The following is a 23853-nucleotide window of genomic DNA, read 5'->3' on the forward strand; positions in this document are numbered from 1 at the left end:
AACTTGTAAGTCATAATAAAAAAAAACTACTTGGTAGTTAATTTATTAATATTAATGATAATCAGTCACATATATAGTGGTTATTATATTTTAAAGATATACTTTTTAAAACTATAATGTACTTAAATTTTTCAATACATTCAAGGTCAGCTGAGCTAGAGAATGCGAAGGTACAATATTGCCCTTCTTCCAGACAGCAAGGTATTGAAACTATGTTGACGGTACATCAAACCAAACCTTTATAACAGTATTTTGTTTGTACTTTAAACTAACAATAAAATAAGTTCTGCGGACAAAAGTATTACTTGTGATAGTGACAGTAGTTCTACAATTGATTGTATGAGTAGCAGTGAATTATATGATTCATCTAAGATAGCAAGAAACAAAGGTTACCAGAAGTTAAAACAAATCTTCTTGGAAGAGTACACAATAGTATGAAGAAAAGAAACACAAACATGAATCATATCAAAATGCAAAAGGTACCAGAATAGAAGCTAAGAAGTTTAAATGTGCCAAATCAATCAGGATCAAAAGTATATTCTTTTGATCTTTTTGAGATATCGGTAATAAAAACAATCAGGATCAAATTGTGGTACATTCTTTAGTACCTTGCACACCTAAGAGAATAAATACAAGGTTAGAATCAGTAGCTGATAATATAAAATAAGTGTTGGTTACAATTCTTATGGTGTGAAGAAATTTCTTTCTAGAATTATTGCAAATTTCTGCTAAATGGATGCATATTATCCAGCAAAAATTAAATGAACGGCAAATTAGCATAAAGAACATGAGAGATAAACGTAAAAACAGATCCCACAAGATTAAGAACATGATTTGGAAAATGACTGAAGAATGGTGGGCATCCATTTCATCTTCGCAAAGCCACTATTCCTTACAAAAAACAAGAACATTATAATATGATAATCCTGAACTTAGTGTTAAAAGACCACACAAGCTTTTTCAGGAATATTTAAAGAAAAAACTAATAAGTATTTCAAAATGAAATATGAAACATGCCATAAGTATTTTAAAAAATTAATTCTTAATACGCACTTAGACAACCAAGTGACATTTGCGATTTCTGTAGTCAGTGTAAAATCACTCTTAAAGAAAATGCCAATATTACATGTAAGATGAAATATGATCTACATTTGAAAAAAATTTAAAAGTACAAAGAGATAAAATAAAACTATATATCACAATATGTAAATGATAAATCGTTATTAATTCTTGAATTTGATTTCAGGCAAAACAGGCCTCTTCCAAAACTGATAGTTAATGCTTAGTTTTATAAGAGACTACTGTGATTTTATATATTTAATATTCATACAAACAATGATAATTCAACTTGTGTTTATTGATATTTAGAGAATGAAGGGGATGAAAACTGTGACAGTGTTTGTTCGTTGTTGTATGACTGCATACGATTAATCTGTCTACAAGTAGAATTGTTTTCTTATGCTATGGGAGCACAAAATAAAAGTGTTCAGTGTCAAAATTTTTAGCTTGCCTATCAAAAAATGTTATCTGTTGAAATAGAGCATGATAAAGAATGGTAATTAGTGTTTTCATTCAGTTTAATAAATTATGAATATAATCTTCACTAATGAGGTGTGAATTTTCAAATGCATTTATCTCAGAACTACTGTTTAGCAAAATTGCCCTTCTTCCACCCAGCTCATCATATACAATTATTTCTTGACAATTTTTCTAAAAGATTTTTTAGGCAAGATTGACAATGAAAGCTAAAATTTTAACAGTATTACTATCATTTATTAATAAAAATTTACTTTTTTTTTAACAAGAAAAAATATTTTTTTAAATCGTACAAATAATTAAAATCTGATTAAAAACAGAATTTTCTAAGACTGAATCACTGGTATTGCAATAGTTATTACAGCCATAATAATATAATAAAATAGAAGAGTAAAACTTAAGAAATCTATATACATTATTAAAAAAGTGATTTTATGGTGTTAAACAAATTTTGTTTGCAACCACTACTATTTGATTTCAACATATCGACTTCAGAAGGTAGTAATGAAGCTAAAAATGTTTCAAAGTTTGAAGACTTATTAATATACTGAATACAACGTGCAATTTTTATAATTAATAATTCTTTTGATAATTCACTGTTATTAACATATAATTCACAATAACATATACAGTAAATAGGCTCTCTAACATCACAATCTCTCCGATAGACTAATGCGAATGAATTTTTAACATCTGAAAAATTCAATAATACATTTAAATAAAATGGTAATCATGGACTTGCATATACACAGACACACAATCACCTACACAGTATATAATACAGTGACTAACTCATATTATCTAATAAATATTTTATCATGTGCACACCGTGTATCAAAAAGATTCATCTGATTTCAAAAGGTTTTATTTTTTAAACAAATGAATATACATGTTTGAATATGAAATTTTACCTATTTACAATTTTCACAAATGCTCAATACGGTCCCCTTCGGATACAGCTGCAGTTATATGGTTTTGTAGTTTTTCTACAATTGCTGGAAGAGGTGGCATATAAATATAATTTTACACAAATCCCCCCCCCCCCCCCAAGAAGCAAAAAAATCGCACATAGTTGACATGAGATCAGGGTGAAATGTCAAATTAGCAGATACCTTATGGCCAATCTGCAAATTCAAGCATTTCTTAACAATGAGCTTCTACAATGATAGATAGTGGTGTTCCATCTTGCTGAAGAATGTATTTATTAGAATATGCTTGTAACTGTGAGAAAAGTCAGTTTTGCAAAATTTCCAGATATGAGTTTTCCATAACGCTGTTTTCCACAGACCGTAAACCTTTTTTTGAGTAACAGTGCAGAAGACATTGACTTTTGGATAGTCTTTCTCATGCTCAACTGTTGCATGTAGCGACTCTGATCCCCCATATCCTATGTTATGGCAATTCACCTTTCCACTTAGATGAGATGTGGCCTCATTTTTTCCTGCTTGTCAAGGATGAATTCACAAAATTCCAAACGTCATTGTTCATTACCTCAGCAGAGGGCTTGTACCAATTGTTGGAGTGCTCAACATTTTCATTCGATCCACAGGGGGCAACCTGCTGATTTCGCTTTACTTAAACATTCTGTTTCTTGAAACTGGTTGGTGCCAACATCAAATGCTCTGAGCAGTAGGATGTATTGTCAATGAAAATCTTGCTGCACGCTTGTCACAGACTTGCAACTGTTAAAGCAGAGGACACAGAATATTCTCTGTTGGAGGGTTGCCATAATGATGCAAACTATAAGAAACATATTACAAGGAAGACACCTGCTGGCAATCAAGTGTAACTCTAGAATTCCCTCTTTTATATGCTAAATGATTCGTTAATTAGTGGTGAACGATTGCAGAGTTAAAACCTTTTGAAATCAGATTAATCTCTTAGGTATATTCTGTTATTTTATTTGCAAACAATGTAAGACTAAAATTGCTTTCTTAAGGTGAAGTGAATGCTCAATTTTAATTTATTGCAGATCAAAAAAAGAACTTTATACATATAGGTTATTATAAATGAAATTTTAACTTTCGACAACTTATTAAAAGTTTACTTTTTAAGAGTCTGTATAGTTTTAATACTTTTTTAGTTTTTAAAATACTATTAATCAATACAAACCATCATCATCCTGTATTCTATAACTCTTTTTAATTCAGCAAGAGATATAGCGGTAAGATGTTTGTATGGTTTACCATCTGCAATCTTAGAATACCTATTTTCTTTTTCACCAGCCAAAATAAGAGATTTTACACTTTTTCTTACACGACAAACCTGTTTAACAAGAATACAATAACTAAAGTGATAAAACTTCATAAATTTCTTAACGAAATACTTAAATACACCACCAACTGTACATGTAAGAAGAACAGTGTAAGGTGGTGTTATGTTGCTGTGTAATTGTGTATGTTGCAATTTATGTAGAATTTGTGGTGTAGTTTATACTAAACCACCGCATAACTAACCCCAGCAAAGAAGAATGTTGCCAATACATAAGTTGTTGATTAAAAAGGACCCGCATGTAAAACTTGTTTATGAGAACCTTTGAGAAAAGGATGCATAGTTAATAAACAAGTTCCCAAAGGTCAATAATTCAAAGATTAAAGAGGATTAGATGATTAAATAGAACTTTTTATGCAGAATTCAAATATAATTTTAGAATTTGCACAAAAGAATGTAGATGTAAACATTACAATTATTTAAAATTTCAGTATTAAGTATTTAAAATACATACTCACACACGATTATTTTACCCAAAAAGTATTATCATAGTCATAAGAAATGTTGTAGGCTTCAGAAAGATATGTTATAATAAAATTTTAAAAGATTATACACTATTTCTTTGTTGCTGTCTGCCATGTGATTCTTGAAGAAATTCTGGCAAGAACTCTTAAAACATCTATGCAGTATTGTTCTGCTTTATTTAATGTATCGCAAAGTTCTAACATTTAATTTGATCTTAGTTGAGATCCTATTTAATCATCTAATCCTCTTTAATCTTTGAATTATTGACCTTTGGGAACTTGTTTATTAACTATGCATCCTTTTCTCAAAGGTTCTCATAAACAAGTTTTACATGCGGGTCCTTTTTAATCAACAACTTATGTATTGGCAACATTCTTCTTTGCTGGGGTTAGTTATGCGGTGGTTTAGTATAAACTACACCACAAATTCTACATAAATTGCAACATACACAATTACACAGCAACATAACACCACCTTACACTGTTCTTCTTACATGTACAGTTGGTGGTGTTATGACATCTTACAAAATCCAACTGTAACTCAAGGTGGAAACTAGTATGTAATAAAAACTAGTAATGTAACACAAGAGTGCTAAGTTATCTAATGTAAGATTTCTTACTAAAATGTAAGTTCCTTATGTAAGGTTTCTCACTTTTTAAATAAACATGAGATTGCAACTCATGATTCTCCCATTTTAATAAAAAAATACGTAGCAACAATTTCTGGCTCGCCTAAATCAATTAAAAAGCTTAGGAGTGACCACTGTTGATTGAGGTGAACGACGATGCACAGAGTCAGAAACTCGTATACCTTAGATACATAGGAAACGATGAAGTAATGACTGAGTAACAATAGTGGAACCACATAATACACTAAATTCCAGCAAGGGAGTAATTTTTTACCATGACTTGTCTAGCATCATGAAGAAGAATGCAGATTCATTTAACCTAACCTTTTCTGCTCCAACTGTTCTCGAGAGAATAAGAGCTCTGTCTGTGTGCAACTAAACATACCAAGACGCTCCTTTCAGTGTCAGGGTTTTGGTCACAACAAAAATTGGTTGCACCAAGGAGCAAGTTTTTGAATGTTGTAGCATTTGATTGTTTGTGGTCTCCTTCTCGCAGTGAGGATATTGAAATCCTAATAAAGGAAGAGAATCCTTTAATACTGTGTCTGCAGGAGACTCACCTCCATCCCACAAATACGTCTGCGAAAGATGTGGCTATCAAACTGAGGGTAAATGGCGCCAATATCTACACGGATTTGTTGCAAGCGGAATATGGGAGAGTATTACAATTTTCATTAGACCTTCACCTTCACATACTATGCACTTTCTCTTTGGCCTCAAGAACCACCGTAATATATTACAGAATGAGGGTAAGGTATTACTGTATGAATGTAAATGAAGTATAGTCTGATACAGTCTCAGGTCAACCATTCCTGAGGTGTGTGATTAATTGAAACTCAACCACCAAAGAAAACGATCTCTTATTCAAATCTGTATGAAATTAACTGTCTTTACTAGGATTTGAACCTTAGAACTCTCGACTTTGAAATCAGCTGATTTGCGATGAGTTCACCATGAGAGCAACCCAGTGAATTCATTCTCTGCTCCTAAACGAAATCGTAATAATCGCCCATATTCTGATAGCGACAAACATCCCTGTCAGTGAAAGTATTGGCGCCAATTAAAATGAATATGTGCATATTCAGATATCAATGAGGATTCCCAAATTCCTTTTCAATGCCCATCATGTTCTTCCCATGGCACTATAATTGTAGTTGATCAACTGAGGCAGAATTCATCAGGCACATTTTCATGCATCAATCTATCCTTGTGTTCAGCAACCTTACTCCCACATCTTAACTTGTGCTCAAAAACTTCTTTGGAAGCAATCATAGACTGGTTGTCATCTCGGTCAATAATAGTGTAGTGTTGCCTCGGAATCAGCTATGCAGATGGGTGGTTGGGAAAGCAGACTGAATCAGGTACAAAATTCATTTAGCCATGAATTTAACGCGCTCCATCAACTTTCCAATTTTGCATACCTGCTTAAGGGCAAGTGACTATATCCAACTAGGAAAACCAAGGCAGCCTGCTGCTCCTTAGTGTAAAGAAGACTGTGGAGTGCATTAAGGGAACGTTGCATGGCTAAATTATGTCGATACCATTTCTCGGACAACTCCATCATTAGTTATTTGGAGAAAAGTACAGGCAGTGTATGGATCAGGACAGTCACCGTTGTCAATTAGACGGAAAGCAACAGCACCCTCGATACCATGCCAATTGATATAGCTAATCCGTTTGGTTACTCTTTTGCAGTTTCATAAACCTCCCACTGTCCTAAGTTTATGAGCTATAAGTTGTGTTGCAAGTTTAAACTAGGGGCTGACATGCAAAGTATGTTGGGGAACAATGAAACAATGTTATCTAATCTTTTATGGTTTCTCAGGCTGTCAGTTTATATTCAAATATTTGAGTATTCAGTAATGGCTTTCAGCTATTTATACCATTTGACATAGAGCAGATGGTTTTTTATTGCTTTTAATTTAGATTATTGATGTAATATATATCATTGTGGTTTTTTATTTCACTTTTTGGGTGTTAGATTTTAATTTATTTTTTATTGTTAATTTTTAATATTTATTTACATATTATATAAATATCGTATCCAGGCACTGATAATGACACCTCCTCTTTGTGCGCCCAGAAATAAAATTGAAGTTCAAACAACAGAGCTCACTTTTGACACCACAAAACATTATATGTGTATTCTTTATATATCATATTATCCTACAGAAGTTTTATGCACTAATAGGTCTCGTTCATTTCAGTGGTATATTGATGAAAACTTACTTCCACGGTGGAATAACTCAGCTTTTAAATAATTTTAGATGAATAAATAGAAATACTATTCTGATTTGTGATTAATGGCCAGGCGATTCCATTGTGGATGATTATAATTGTAAAAATAAATTTACATTCAAGTAAAATCTTTAAAGTTATTATGCAAAATTCTAAAAACATGCACTTTATTATGCGGAAGAGATTCCAGTCTTTCAATCTCAAGCCTACAAGTCCTTCTTGCCCTTTGTTAAAGTACAAAGAAAAGAAATAAATTTCAGAATTTCAAAGATTATTTCCATTGAGATTTACATAGAATTACAATTTAATAATGTTTTAACACTTTCACTTCCATCATTTCAGTTAAAAACTGAAATATGCAAGTGAATTTTTTCACTACCAAGTGTTTATATTATAATAATTACTTGGTGGTAATTTTTTGTTTGAAATACTATTAAAAAAATGGCTCAATCAGAATATAATGTTTAAAAATGGTACACTATGTTTACTGTTCAAACACTGTTGGAATTTACAACTTACATCAATTAATTCATTTTTCTTAATAAAAAATTTTTCAAACTGATGATTTTTTTTAATAAGTATAAATATTGTTTGTTTCTGGTTTAGAAATTTCTATTCCACTTACTATTGGTAAACATTTACTTTATTAGTAAATATATACTCAGATGTTTAGGTGAAACTTTTATGAAAATTGTAGTAGGAAAAATATTATTATTTTTGTATTCAGTCATGTGTCTGGTTTGATGGAGTTCTCCAAGATTCCCTATCTAATGCAAGCTGTTTCAAATCGCACATTACAAATATCGCTATTAACACTTAAACACGTTGCATTCACATAACAATAACACGAAAATTAAATGAGATATCAACAATCCAGGAGCATGTGGTTACGGAGGTTATGTGGAAAACAATACTGTCAACCGCACATCACTAAATATTTCTGTCGGCGCGTAATTAAAAATGTTCAGTTATTTTATCAACAGACCTCATATATTAATTTATTTAAATTAAATTTTTTGTAGTCTATATTTCCTCTGTATGTAAATTCTAGCTAATTATATAATATAAACTTATTCAGCCACTCCACAAAGTACAGAATTAAAGAACATTCTTGCCTTACTGTTTTCTTCAAAGCGCTTTCGAGCCTAAGTCCATCTTCAGTAATTTTTTTAATTTTTTTTTTTTTTTACATTTATATATTAAAAATACATGATACCTTACAATTTTTAGAACAAATATTTTTTCAGTCTAAATATATGTATTTTAACTATACAGGATTTAACCTGTATAAATATACAGTACAGGTATTATAGGATATAAATACAATATCCTGGGCAATATTTTAACCTGTATTAATAACAAATTGATGATATAATGATAGATGTTACTAACATCTCATAACAGTCTGCGAGTGTTTTCCCTTTTACTGGGAAAAAAAAAAAAAAAAAGTCAGATGATGCCCAAATCTGAACTGAACTAAGGATGATCCAATACCTCCCACCAACCTTTGCAACTGTTCTACCAAATTCTGGGCAATGTAGGGGTGCAGTTATATTGGAGCAGACCCCCATAGTAAGGAGGCCATGGAAACTGTTCTGAATAACACTTAGCAATTTTCTTAAGTTTCATAGAATCTTTCTGCTTGACGGAGATAATCAATCAGAAAAATACATTACCAAAAGAATTTTGTTGGTAATAGGAGGGTATCAAGCAAGATCTTACTTCCATTTTTTCTGCTTTTACTGAATAACAAACACTATTCAAGCGCACATTCTACATGTACTTCAATTTATTGTACATGAATTTCAACTGGGTATTTTGCTTTTAAAAATAATTCATTGGTCACACTCTGCAATCAATGGGATTGATAATTGAATCATCAATGAAATTAGAAAAATAACTTCTCATGCAATCAATCTCTTGATTGCAATAGAGTTGATTGTACAAAAGACATACTCTAGACCAAGTTGTATTTCAAAGTATCAAACTTTTGTTTTTGATGTACACAAATGATTCTTGCACTCTAAAAATATCCTAATTTGTCATTTTCATGTTTTAAAAATGTAAATAAAAAATATAACCATTAAAACTGAGTTTTAATGCTTAATTTTGTGAAAAGTAATATTTACACCAAATTCCTTATAAATATTATGTTATGGTGATGATATTATCTGCCTTTCCTAATTGTAAAACTTTCTAGAGTTTATTACCTGGTAGAGTAATTGTGACAATTTTATTTATTTAAATCACAGTGTTGACATGTAGGTTGTTTACAGATATTGATTAAAAACATTTCATTAAATGTTCTTACCAAAACTAACTGCAGCTGGGAGATATAGAGGGTGGGGAGCAGAAATTCTCTGTTTTTGTAGGTGAATAAAAGAAGTATTGCCAACAGACACAGTTTATTCTTTCTAATGAAAGAGCATAATTTCAAGTTTCAAACAAAATATCTTGAAGGTGGTAGCCATTGTTCTTTATGCAGTAATGCAACTGATTTTGAAGTTTCCCTCTACACGTTCCATATGTCTACTAGAAAATTTGGCCTATTTCCTACTGAATAACCATTCTTCAGATGAAGGAGGTTGTAAACCAATATACTTCTGCCTTGGAGGTACCCCCATAAAAAAAAATCACATGACATCAGGCTGGGAACATTGTTCTCAAAACTATCATTGAAGCTTAGGTTGTGTAGGTCGTGACACCATTGTTGGAACCAGATGTTTTCTAGATGCATTTCTTCAAGAGCTGGTTTGAAAAAGTTTTGAATCAAGTCCATTTATCACTGTGAATTGTTTCAAATTGCTTGTCTTTCTAAAATAAATAAGAGCCAATATCTTAACTCTTAACAACATGCACCATATTGTGAATTGGCTCTAAAGGAATTTTTAGGTTTCATACTACTCCAATAACTCATATTCTGCTTGTTGACACACCCTCATCAATAAAGAAAACAAGTGCATCAAAGTTGCCTTGCACAAATTTCTAATAATTGTGCATGTCATTATTCAGTTTTGGGAATCACATGGTGACAATTCTTGCACAACAAACATTTTGCAAGGATGGAAATTAATATGTTCATGAAGAATTTGATGCATTGTACAATTGGCTATTCCTAGGGCAAATGCACATTTTTGAGCAGAGAATCTTTGAGATCTCAAAATCAACATCTTAATGGTCCATCATTATCCTGCAGATTTTTTCTACACTTCTGGGTGTCCTGAAGTTCTCTACCCACAAAACAATCAATTTCTGGTAGGGAACTGGACTTCTGTGCTGAATTCCAAAATGAGTATGGAATACATAATGCACCACCACATAGGAGTGGTTTTTCGAAAAATAAGCTTCAACTGCAAATGCAACCTGCTCCCTCACCCACCTATGTTTTCTACGGAGGGGGTACTAGACAGAAACTTGCTTGACTGCTGTGCTTGCTGAGTCATCCCATTCTTCGATCACCTCCCTTCTCTTCACAATGAGCCTACAAAAAAAGGAGGTTTCTGCATCCCACCCTGAATCTTGTAGAAAAATGTTGAGAATTGATCTGAGACCTAAAATTGATTTTGATTTCTCCATTGTTTTTTGAAACCAAATATCTTCATCTAATAGTATATTTTCTATTTCTTGTTTTATGTATATATTAATGTAGCTACACACACACACACACACATACACAAACCATTCAATTAAAAAAAAAATCCTAAAGATATAAATATTTAAAAAAAATAATAGTACATTCTTTATTTTAAAATACAATCACCAGAGCATACTCCTTATTTAAATACAGTTTTGTTGCTCTTAAGTTACTTTCCTTATCAGAAAAAGCAAATCTCTCTACTTTTCCATACTTTCCTTCTTTGATACCAGCTGTAAACTACTACCTTTCATATAATTCCTTTCAAGCAAAGGAATGTTTGCTTGAAATGTTTGGTCACTTATTATCAGCTTGCAGCTGATAATAAGTGACCAAACACTCCACTCATCCTCAGTACTACATTGTATGTTGCAGAGCTTACAATGCATAGATGGCATTTTATAGGTTTGCAAGTATAAAGGTGGTTTGAGAACAAAAAATAGAATACATTATGTCCTAAAACTGATCCCATAAATAAACATAAAACTTATTTACAATTGATTAGTTTACTCATTACGTAAAAACTACAACCATAAGTACTTACAGAGACTACATGCAATAATTAATCATTTTAATTACCATTCAAGTAGCTGAGTTTTAGCATCATAAAAAGCTTTACTGCTTTTTGCACTTTTATATAGAATAGCTGCTTTTGCAATTAATATATCAGATCTCTTTTCATTATCATCTTCAGTACAGTAGTAATGTAACACCGTATCATAATGTTCCAGTGCTTCTTTAAACATATCAGCTGAAATATAAAATAGATGTTAATAACAAGTTGATCAAATTTAATTTATAAAAAAAAATTCATATCTCTATTTGAAAATATAATTAATTAATATTAATGAAGAAGATATAACATATTAATAGTAGCAGAGTTTACTAATAATTTTTACAAGGAAATCACATCATTTTTGTTTGTATATTCAGCTTTGATATCACTATCATCATTTACAATTATAGAGATTTATATCAATCTATGTAACCATCTGAAGATGAAGAAATATACACCATGTAGAAATACGAATGGATTTATTCAAAAATCAAACCAAACTGACCTACAAGCAACCTGTAATATCAAGGATACCAAATTAATTAACAATGTGTTTGAGATCCAGTTATGAGTTAGCAATAAATCTGTAGAATACAATATAAATAAAAACTTCAAAACTTATTTCCTATAAGCATACAAAAACACACAATAAGTACAATGAAGATCAATATGCAACTAAATATGCTAGTTTTGATTTTTGTTTAATCCCTGGATCAAACAGTAAACAGACTCCTTTGACAATTCTACATGGAAAAAAGCACCCCACCTCACTAAGTTGCAAAAAACAATTTAATTAAGTAGCTACCCTACTAGGCTAGGCTAATAGATAGTGGCAGAAAATGCTGCAGATGACACTAGGATCCAATTCCAATTTCTGATATACATACAAGGGACTTAAAATCAAGCAACTGTCATTTCTTACAGATTCCTAAATTTGAGTCTTCAAAAGATAAAAATTTAGAGAAATCAATAGTATTATGTTTTTGTTTAGTGCATTACTTTTTCAGTGTATTATAAAGGTAGTAGTATAAAGGTATATTTAAAATCTTTTTGTTAAATTTTTAATCAAAACATGGGTAGGTCTACAAAAAAAGGCATCAAATGAAAAAAGGATTTTTAAAATGAACAGGGTGAAAAAAATCTCACTCTTTAAAAAGATAAATACCCAACACAGAAAAACAACATCAAATAACTACCTCTGAGCAAACGCACTATTATTTTCCTTAAGTTTTCCAATAATTTTCTTAAAATGTTTTTAGGAAAGTACTATTAAAATGACAGGCTATGCATTATTATGGCATAACGATCCAATATTAAGTTACAGTAATGACAAACAAAAAATATTTTAATACAGTTTATGAGACATTTTTTATTAAAAAAAAAAATCTTTCACTGGTGTTATATGAAAGAAAGTTACTATATGACTATCAGGGAAACTTTCTCTGTGTGTTAATAAAAGTCATCAAATTTTGGTTTTAGGTAAGACATAGATATAAATTGTAAAAAATAAATAATAAATTCAGAGTGTCTGGTCTAAAGGTTTACAAAAGTAATGGCCTCTATTTAGAAAATCAATAGTCATAATCTCTAAAATGTACGCTCAAATGACAGGAATTATCTCCAAGATTTGTTCTGTATACTCTCAAGGTCAGTAGAATATGCATGTGCAGGTAAGCTGGTTCGCAATGCAGTTGTAGTCAATAATAGTCAGTCGAGATGTGGACCCCGCAGTAGAATGTTCAGTGTGTATTTTAGCAGAATTTCAATCAGTTACAGGTGTTCAATGGCATGTACAAACTGAATAAAACTTATTTAAGAGAGACTGGAAGCTTGATTTCACTAACTGGAAATCATCCAAAAGTTTCAGTTAGTGAAGAAACTGTAGATTGTGTACATGATGCATTCACTGCCTATCCTGGAAAGTCAATTAGGCGGGCTAGTTAGAACTGCAAATTCCTCATTCCACTATTCACAACACTGTTCATAAGTGGCTTCATTTGTAAGCATACAAGTTACAACTCCATCAAATTAAACCAAATGATCGCCACCTACAAAATCAATTTGTCACATAGGTAATGGATCAGGTCAAAAACAATCCTATGAGGGTAAGTCAATTATTATCCGCAATTTAGTTATATTTTTGTTTATGTTTGTGGTACTGTCATGTTGCGTAGATGACGCATGCATGGTTTAATTGTTATTATGTCTCTGCAGGTTTGGTGCTGCTAGGTTAGTTCCATTATTGCTGCCCTGCCGTTAACCATGGCTGCTCCGCTTTCTGTTTGCACCAAAGAAGAGCAACTTCAGTGATCCGTTTTTTGTGGTTGGAAGGTTTACCAGGGGCCAAAATTCATCGAAGACTTTTGGTACAGTATGGGAACAATGTGTTGCCGCAATGGAGTATCTACGAATGGATTGAAAAATTAAAAAATGTTCGTACAAGTGTTACACATTACAAAGGAGCCGGACGACCAAATACCGCCACAAATGAGGAAAACATTGAGCGTGCAAGTGACATGGTTTTCTTAGACAGACGAGTAACTACTGAAGAACTGGCAAATCGTCTGCAAATTAGTCACAGTTTTGCCTACAAAATCATCCACCACAGACTTGGATTTTATAAAGTCTGTTCAAGATGGGTCCCAAAACAACTCACACAGTTGCATAAACAAACACGCTTGGACATCTGCCAAAAACATTTGGATCGCTATGGTAACAAAGGAAGTGTTAGGAGAAGACCAATTTGGTTTCAGGAAAAGTATAGGGACAAGGGAAGCAATTTTAGGCCTCAGATTAATAGTAGAAGGAAGATTAAAGAAAAACAAACCAACATACTTGGCGTTTATAGACCTAGAAAAGGCATTCGATAACGTAGACTGGAATAAAATGTTCAGCATTTTAAAAAAATTAGGATTTAAATACAGAGATAGAAGAACAATTGCTAACATGTACAGGAACCAAACAGCAATAGTAGCAATTGAAGAACATAAGAAAGAAGCCATAATAAGAAAGGGAGTCCGACAAGGATGTTCCCTATCTCCGTTACTTTTTAATCTTTACATGGAACTAGCAGTTAATGATGTTAAGGAACAATTTAGATTCGGAGTAACAGTACAAGGTGAAAAGGTAAAGATGCTACGATTTGCTGATGATATAGTAATTCTAGCCGAGAATAAAAAGGGTTTAAAAGAAACAATGAACGGCATAGATGAAGTCCTACGCAAGAACTATCGCATGAAAATAAACAAGAACAAAACAAAAGTAATGAAATGTAGTAGAAATAACAAAGATGGACCACTGAATGTGAAAATAGGAGGAGAAAAGATTATGGAGGTAGAAGAATTTTGTTATTTGGGAAGTAGAATTACTAAGGATGGACGAAGCAGGAGCGATATAAAATGCCGAATAGCACAAGCTAAACGAGCCTTCAGTAAGAAATATAAGTTGTTTACATCAAAAATTAATTTAAATGTCAGGAAAAGATTTTTGAAAGTGTATGTTTGGAGTGTCGCTTTTTATGGAAGTGAAACTTGGACAATCGGAGTATCTGAGAAGAAAAGGTTAGAAGCTTTTGAAATGTGGTGCTATAGGAGAATGTTAAAAATCAGATGGATGGATAAAGTGACAAATGAGGAGGTATTGCGGCAAATAGATGGAGAAAGAAGCATTTGGAAAAATATACTTAAAAGAAGAGAGAGACTTATAGGCCACATACTAAGGCATCCTGGAATAGTCGCTTTAATTTTGGAAGGACAGGTAGAAGGGAAAAATTGTGTAGGCAGGCCACGTTTGGAATATGTAAAACAAATTGTTAGGGATGTAGGATGTAGAGGGTATACTGAAATGAAACGACTAGCACTAGATAGGGAATCTTGGAGAGCTGCATCAAACCAGTCAAATGACTGAAGACAAAAAAAAAAAAAATGGTAACAAATGGGACATCTTCTTAGACAGAATCATCACTGGTGATGAAATACGGATCCAACATTATGAGCCGGAGAGTAGACGGCAGAGTATGGAATGGAAAAATACAAATTCACCCTGCAAAAAATGTTCGAGACCAACCATCTACAGGAAAACTGATGCTTACGGTTTTTTGGGACTCACAAGGCCCAGTACTGGAACATTATGAGGAAAGGGGCACGACAATAAACAGTGCGTGTTACAGTAAGATACTTACTACCAAGCTGAAGCCTGCAATTCAAAGCAAATGCCGAGGACTGCTGTTGAAAGGTGTTGTGTTGTTGCACGACAATACCCATCCACATACTGCTGCCCACACTGCTGAAACACTCCAGAAACTCAACTTTGAAGTACAGGTTCATCCTCCATATAGTCCTGATCTTGCCCCTTCTGACCACCACTTGTTTGGTCCACTAAAAGAGGCATTAAGCGGTCGTCGATTTACCTTGGATGAAACAGTGAAAGAAGCGGTGCATTCCTGGCTCGCAGCTCAACTGAAAACCTTCTTTTATGAGAGCATGAGGAAGCTTGTGCAACAATGGATCAAGTATGTTGAAATGCAAGGGGACTATGTTGAAAAATGATGTACATATAAGTTTCCTATTTGTATTGCAATAATTTATAACTACATTGTGGATAATAATTGACTTACCCTCGTAATTATCTTGATAGATTGTTATTTAACAATAAGGCAACCTTTCATATGTATGGGTTAATAGAAATATTTATTAATATTAATATACATATTTATTAATAGAAATATTAATATGTAATAGAAATATGTGTGGATTAATATAAGTTAATAAAAATGTTTGAATTTGGAATATTGAAAACCTGCATTCAGTAACCAAAAATGGAACTAGCATACCAAAAGTCAATTTCTGGTTAGGACTGCACAAAAATAGAATCATCAGTCTCATTTTTTTCATGGAACCTACTGAGATAGGCTCTATGAACCTTGACTTGATTGAGAACTTTGCTATTCCTGATTCCTGCAGGAGAGATTCCAACAAGATGATGCTCATCACACTTTCATTGAGATGTTTCACACTTTATCCGGATGTTGGATTGAACAAAGAAGTTCAACTGCATGGCCACCTACATCTCCAGATATCACTCTTTTAGACTTTTTTTCTTGGGGATTTGTTTATTTATATGTACCAAAGAAAAGTTTGAGATTTGGACAATGTAAAACAGAGAACTATTGAAGCTATTAGCTTGATAACACCATAGATGCTCCTAACACTTGACAAGAGTTAAATTATCGTTTAATTGTCTGCCAAACTGAAGTAGTCTTGTATAGTCTCAGGTTGACCATTCCTGAGATGTGTAGTTAATTGAAACCTAACCACCAAAGAACACTGGTGTTCACAATCTAGTATTCAAATCCGTATAAAAGTAACTGCCTTTTACCACATTATGTTAACTGGCTGTCTTAATACAATAAGCTGTTACTTTTGCATACCTTTAGCCCAGACACCGTACATAAATATTATGTTATGTTAAAATATAAATACAACATAACAGACTGATTTGAGAACTCCTCTTTTTTTGATGTTTTTTAAAAAAAAAAACCCAAAATTTATTTATTCCTCACAGTTATGTTATTTATCTTTTTTAAAGTGGAATTTTTTTGGGAATAACTGAAAAATAGATCTCTACATAACAGATATTATAAATAATCTTTTAAATCTTTAGACTATTTTTTTATTGATTAAGAAAGTTATGGAATGAGTAATAACAAAAAGTATGACAAACAGTTAAATTATTACACAATTGTATTCTATAAATTCTTGTAGTAATAATGTTTAAAACAATTTCACAACTTTTATGTAATTATTTTTTATTAGTGAAAAATTATAACTATTAACTATAACCGAATAAAAGCAAAAAAACTGTCAAAAGATACATTTTTCTTAACATCTCTACAATTTTTTCTTTTAATAAATGACACATATAATACAAATTTACAAACTACCTATAAAGCTGCACTTACTCTTACATATGAAGTGTTCAAAAATCAACAAGAATTTTGAAATTTCATGGGTTGTATCAGTCTGATTCTCAGGATTTTTCCATTGCTGTATTGGAAAATATGTCTGAAAGGTACCTGTGTATTTCTAGTCATATTGGATGTTTAGTCTGTTATCAGCTGTCAAAAAGATAACATGTGTTTTGGTATGATCAGCGATTTTTTATTTGTGTAAATAATGGATCAGAGAATTTGTATTAAATTTTGCTATAAGAGTGGAATAAATCGTAGCAATGTTTTAAAAATATTAAATATTGCTTTTGGCAAATCTGCTATGAGTAAATCAAGTGTTTACGAGTTGTATAAGTGTTTCCAAGCAGGTTGTGAACACGTTGAAGATAACGAGCATCCCGGACGCCCCAGAACATCAACTGATGAAAATGTGGAAAAAGTGAAAGAAATGATTGTGAATGATCACTGAATCACAATCTGAGTAGTAGCTGATGATGGGATATCAACTGGGTCGTGTCATGAAATTTTTTTGGATGTTTTGGGTGTGAAATGTGACAGCAAAATTTGTTCCAAAATTGTTAAATTTTGAACAAAAACAGCAGCGAATGGAAGTTGAACAGGAGTCGCTAAATGAAGTCAACAACGATGCAGAACTACTGAAACATATTATAACAGCTGATGAAACATGGGTTTACAGATATGATGTCAAAACTAAGGTTTAATCGTCCAAGTGAAGGCATTCTGTATCACCAAGACCGAAAAAAGCTCGACAAGTATAGTCGTATGTAAAGGATATGATCACCGTTTTCCTCGATTTTAACAGCATAGTGCATTATGAGTTCTTGTCACAAGTTCAAACAATCAACGAGTATTACATAATGCCGTTTGCATGAAGCAATCTGAAAAAAACACCCAGATGTGGCGAAACAATTCATGGCTTTTGCACCACAATAATGCGCCTGCTCACAATTCATGGTTTGTTCATCAATTTTTAGCAAAAACAACACTGTAATGATACCCCAGCCACCATATTTGCCAAACATGGCCCCGTATGACTTTTTTTCTATTTCCAAAGATAAAGAGAACCTTAAAGGGCCATCATTTTACAAGCATAGATGAGATTGAAAGTAAATAGCTGAAAGAGCTAAACACTATTCCAAAGATTGAGTTCCAGAGGTGTTTCGGGGATTGAAAAAAGCACTGGAATAAGTATATATCTAATGGGGACTATTTTGAAGGGGATAACATTATTGTAGACAAATAAATAAAATTCTTTCCAAAAAACAAACATTCTCGTACTTTATGAACACACCTCATACACCAGTAAGGTGATCAACAGAGCAAGTTGATTACATTTTTATCAACACAGTAGTAAGTGGATATATATTTTTAACTTATATATGTACATCATATACACATTTTTATGACAAATTTATTTTTAAATTAAATTTCATAAAATTTTATTAAAATTAATTTTAATTCAAGCATTATTGCCAATAATTTATTTACATAAGCAATAAAGGTTAAAATTATAAAGAACATTTTGATATATAAACAATAAAATGTTTAGAGTGTAATGAAGTAATATGAGATTATATTACTTCGTTACGTATTACGTTGATGAAATATACAAATTTTTGATAAAATGTTTTGATAAAATGTTTTAAGAGTTTAAAGTGATATTCTAGTAAAACTGTTACAAGGCAGGACCAATTTAGTCTGCCTGGTAGACTCAAGCAATTATGGGTCATAGCAGTAGGGATATTTTTAATCCTTAAGAAAAAAATTAACTTTTCTGTTTTTTATTAATTAAATTTATATAAAAAAAATATAGAAACTGTAAGTTTCTATATCCAGGTGACACAACTTTCATAGAAAAATCTGTAAGTTAAGTTTAAATTGATTTACATAACATCTTCAATTTTTTACAAAATAACACTTTCATTCAAAATACAAAACTGTTCACTGAAAAATAATTTCAGTTTAATTCATTTATTTCATTAAAAATAACATTACTGCTGAGCACCTTCATGAATATAGTGTATATTTTCAACAATTAAGCAATCCTAAAAAAAAAATACCTCACATAAAACAAAATCAAGTGGATTAGAACAAAAAAGTACTTAAAAAAGTTATTTATCTATTTCACTTTATAATTATTACTCATAATAATTATAAAGTGAAAACGAAACGGAACAGTATATGTTATATGTATACTTATTTATTCTAACTTAACTACATAGCTATATTATTTTATGTTACATTCATTATAATTACTAAATAAATATTTTACAGTAAAAATATCATGATAAAAAAGGTGATATTTTATTTAATGGCTAAAAGAAAAAAAAAACAAAAAAAGAATACAATAATAATTTAGATAGAGTCTATGTATAAACAATTTGTTTACATAAATAAACTAATGACAATAGAACAATAAGAAAACTTCTTAAAAAATAAAATCATGAGGTTATATATCATGAACAATGGATATCACATTATATTTTAATCAGATAAATTATTCTATTTTAAAAAATTACAACAAAAAAGTAAATAATGTTAATACAGTATCTCTATAACCTCAAATCGAATTAATATACTGTGCAATGATAAATTTTTACAATTTACAAAATCCATTAAAAAAGCTGACAATAATCCCTTAAAAAAGGATTGTTGTCGTTGATCTGTTGTTCTAACTAAAGCGCATGCACATACCGTATTTAATTTGCTCGGGTTGGTGGTACTGGCAGCGACAGTCGGCACTAACTAAACTAATATAATTTCACAACTTACATATTACAAATTTCACGTGTATGATCGGCAGACTGTTGTAGCCGCAAGGCTTACACACCAGATATCAAGTCAACCAGGCGATCAAGGTTGAGACCCAGCCAGACTGAATTACTTTTTTACACTTCAAATATTATTCATTTATTTAACTCTACCGTTCACCTTTGATGTCACAATATAGCAGATGACTACAACAGCGTTTTTTGGGGGTGGGGGTGCGATTTTGCAAAAATGTTTTTTGCAAATTTTTTAATTGTTAATAAATGTGCCAAAAAAAATATAATCTTAATTAGCCAAAATCTCAAGATATTGAGGGTGATCTTGTTCTACAGCCTCACCCCTTGTCCTTTTATGTTGAAAATTTAATGCTATCAATGCCTGATATATAGAAGTAATCTGATCAAGTTTAGTCAAAATTAGTCCAGTAGTTCTGGAGATGTAAGGTGATTTAGAGGCCAACATTGAACACATATATATATATATATATATGAGCATTAAGATCCAGAAAATTTCCACACGGCTTTTTGATTCTTTTGGGTTCCTTGGGTGTTAACATGTCAAGATCTGGTGAAAACCGCATATGCCCAAATTGAACTTATTACAATACTTTCCTTCTAGAACTATAGCTCTGCATTAGTGTATCTAGACAGGAAAGTAAAATGATGGAACAGAGTATTTTTCCATTTTTTGGATTTACTTTAAAAAACAGTAATGTAATTTTCTATTTTAGAAGTAAAGGTAAAACATTTACACTCAAAATTATTTTCAGTTACTGTATCAAATTCTACTTAGGACTTAAAACTTCTTACATTTCTCTAATAAATTAGTTCTGGTCATAAGTAAAGGATAAACTGAATAAATTCAAGAAAATAATGTTGAAAAAAAAAAATATATATATATATACATTTATAATATAAATGGAAAATTTTGTGGATCTGTCTGTTTGTTCTTGCATCATACAAGAACCAACTAACCAATTGCTTTCAAATTTTCAGGATGCATTCGTGTTATCCTAGGGAAGGTTTTAAGCCGTAAGTTGTGGCCCTAGCCCCCTGGGGGGGGGGGGGTTAAGATATTACAAATATTCATTAAAGAAACAGAAAGTAATCCTTTTATCTCTACCATTTCTGTCAACATGATAACAGAAATATAATGAAATAAAATATATTTTTTTTCTTTAATGATTATCTGTAAAATATTTAATATTCTCATACCCATAAGAATAATGAACATGTAGGAGGAGGGGTCCAGATATATATAAACAACAACCACCAAACAAAGTAAAAAAAACCTAAAAAAAGAACTAATACCAATCACACATTAAAATTGTAAATATATTATAGTCATAAAAATTAAAAAATAATAAATTAAAAAAAAAATTGTGACTGGCCACACATACAGTACTGTTCTCTTGAGTACAGTACTGTATTATGTGTGGCCAGCCGCTTAACAAAAACTTTTTTTTTAATTTATAATTTTTTAATTTTTATGACTACATATTTTTATGTTTACAATTTTAATGTTTTAAGTTTAATGTGTGATTTTTCAAAAAGAAAAAGTTTTATTAACTGATGATGAGTGAGGGAAACCCTGAAAAGTGCTATTATGAAATAACAATAAGCATAAGATAAGAAGTATTACTGAATTCTGTACTCTTGGTGGTAAACTGTTTTTATACTTTCATCTTTGATATATATATATATATATATAATGGGATATCCCAACTAGCAGTTTGAGACAAAATAATGTGCTAATTGCAGTACAAAGAATGAGGTTCACCAGTCATAAATGGAATTAATGAAATTTGTCTCAAAGAGAGTTTTAATGCTTATACAAAAATAATCAATTTGTATTATAATGAAGTATTTGTTTTTCTATTATTTATAATTAAATTGACTAATAAAATTATAACATATTATTCAGTTAAAACCTTTTTTTTTTTTTATGTTTTACAATAATTTCTTAATACATAATTGTTAAATAAATTTTAATATTACTGCATCCATAATTTCATTTCTGCATTACACCTACAAGATTATATGTATAATGTACAAATGAAACAGTGTGGTTCCATGGTAATCCATCACTCTTCCATTTTCCCACACAAAATGAAAATTGTTAAAAAATATAACTAATTTATTTTACTTCTAACAAAACACAAAAATAAAGAGAAAAGTAAATACTAACATACAGTGGCAGAGTGGTAGTGATTTAACTTTTCATTTTGAGGTCCCAGTACAAATCCCTTATGGCTTGGAATTTTTTCCTTAACAACAAAATCTTCATTCCATATTTTCATCTGCTAGCTAAGAGCTTATATGATGAATTGATTGTCTAAAAAACTACATTTTTTTGTTATATAGATATTTCTCTGAGCTTCTTTCCTTACTTCAAGCAATAAATTATTACAAAAGTGTAAATTTTCAAGTATGTTTTAGACAATAAAGAGTATCTTCAAAGAACATAACTTTTATAGATAAGAGATATGAAATATACTGTTTCAACATTATTTTTATAATTCAAACCAAGATGCACATTTAAAGTAAAGTTAATAAACTTTAAAAAAATCTCACTTTAAACATAATTTTACAGTATCACAAATACTACCTAACAAAAAAACGAAGAAATCGCAAAACCTGTATGAAAATACACTATAACCACCAAACAGACATGGAAATATGCCTTAGTATAAACATTATACCAATTTTATAATAAATCTGACATCAATCAAAAGTTTGTTTTATATAAAATGTACTAAAGGCGAACATTTTTATTACGGAAATAAACACCCCAATATTGCACTTAAAATATTTTTAACAATTTAAATCTACAAATTTTAAAATGTAATTAATTATACACAACATATATAATTAAAAAACTGTTTTACATATAACCACCTACATTAGTATATATAATAATAATTATATACAGAAAAAATTATTTTAATTAATTAATTTTTTATTAACATCTCAGCTAAATAGTTAAATAACTTTTAAATTTATTATCATTAATTATAATTTTAAAAAATAATTCCAATTTAAAAATATGATTTTTTTGTCATTCACAGTATTTTTTATTAAAAATAATACTATTAAAATTTCTACAACAAATGAGATCAATAGGTAAACATTTCATTAAAAATATATCAACTGGTTCTAAAATATCATTAAAAAGAGAATTACATTTGTTTGTACATAAAGGATATTTTATTTTCTTATATTAAAAGTAGTAAACTAATACTCCAACAAACATAATACTAGTAAAAAAATTTAAATCAGTGACAAGCGTAATACTAAAATGAAATCTACTCATAATAACAAATAAATAGTCTTAATTTAGTCTAAATAGTCTTAATTTTTATTCTATCAGACATTTTTAAACATAAAAAATACCTTTTTTTATACATAATCAGTATACGAGTATTTTTAATACAGGCAATAACTAAACAAACATTAATAAAACTGAACAGTATTTGTTAAAGATGTATTTTATACAGTTTAAAATATAACTAATTCAGTCAACAATTTTCACTTAACATTCAAATACTGAAACCAATAAAACATTTTTCAAATAAACACAAGTAATGCCAATAATAATAATTAAAAATAACATATCTTGAAAGGGCATACAATATAATTTTATAGAGTATATATCTAAAGTAAAATTACACAAACTTTCTGAAAGTAGACTTGGGTAAAAAAAAAATTAATTAAATTACTAACACTCCCCTTATTTGTTGTTTATCTTTTTTTATGAATGAGATATATAAGAAATAGAATATTATGAAA

The 23853-nt window shown here is 30.6% G+C and overlaps 1 pseudogene; it reads right to left on the reverse strand.

The window, feature by feature from the left end:
- Positions 1–1980: 1980 nt before the first annotated feature.
- Positions 1981–23853, reverse strand: part of LOC142317999 (uncharacterized) — a 143393-nt pseudogene continuing 121520 nt past the window's right edge.

Source organism: Lycorma delicatula, chromosome 1, assembly GCF_047948215.1.
Source record: "Lycorma delicatula isolate Av1 chromosome 1, ASM4794821v1, whole genome shotgun sequence".
NCBI classification, from domain to species: domain Eukaryota; kingdom Metazoa; phylum Arthropoda; class Insecta; order Hemiptera; family Fulgoridae; genus Lycorma; species Lycorma delicatula.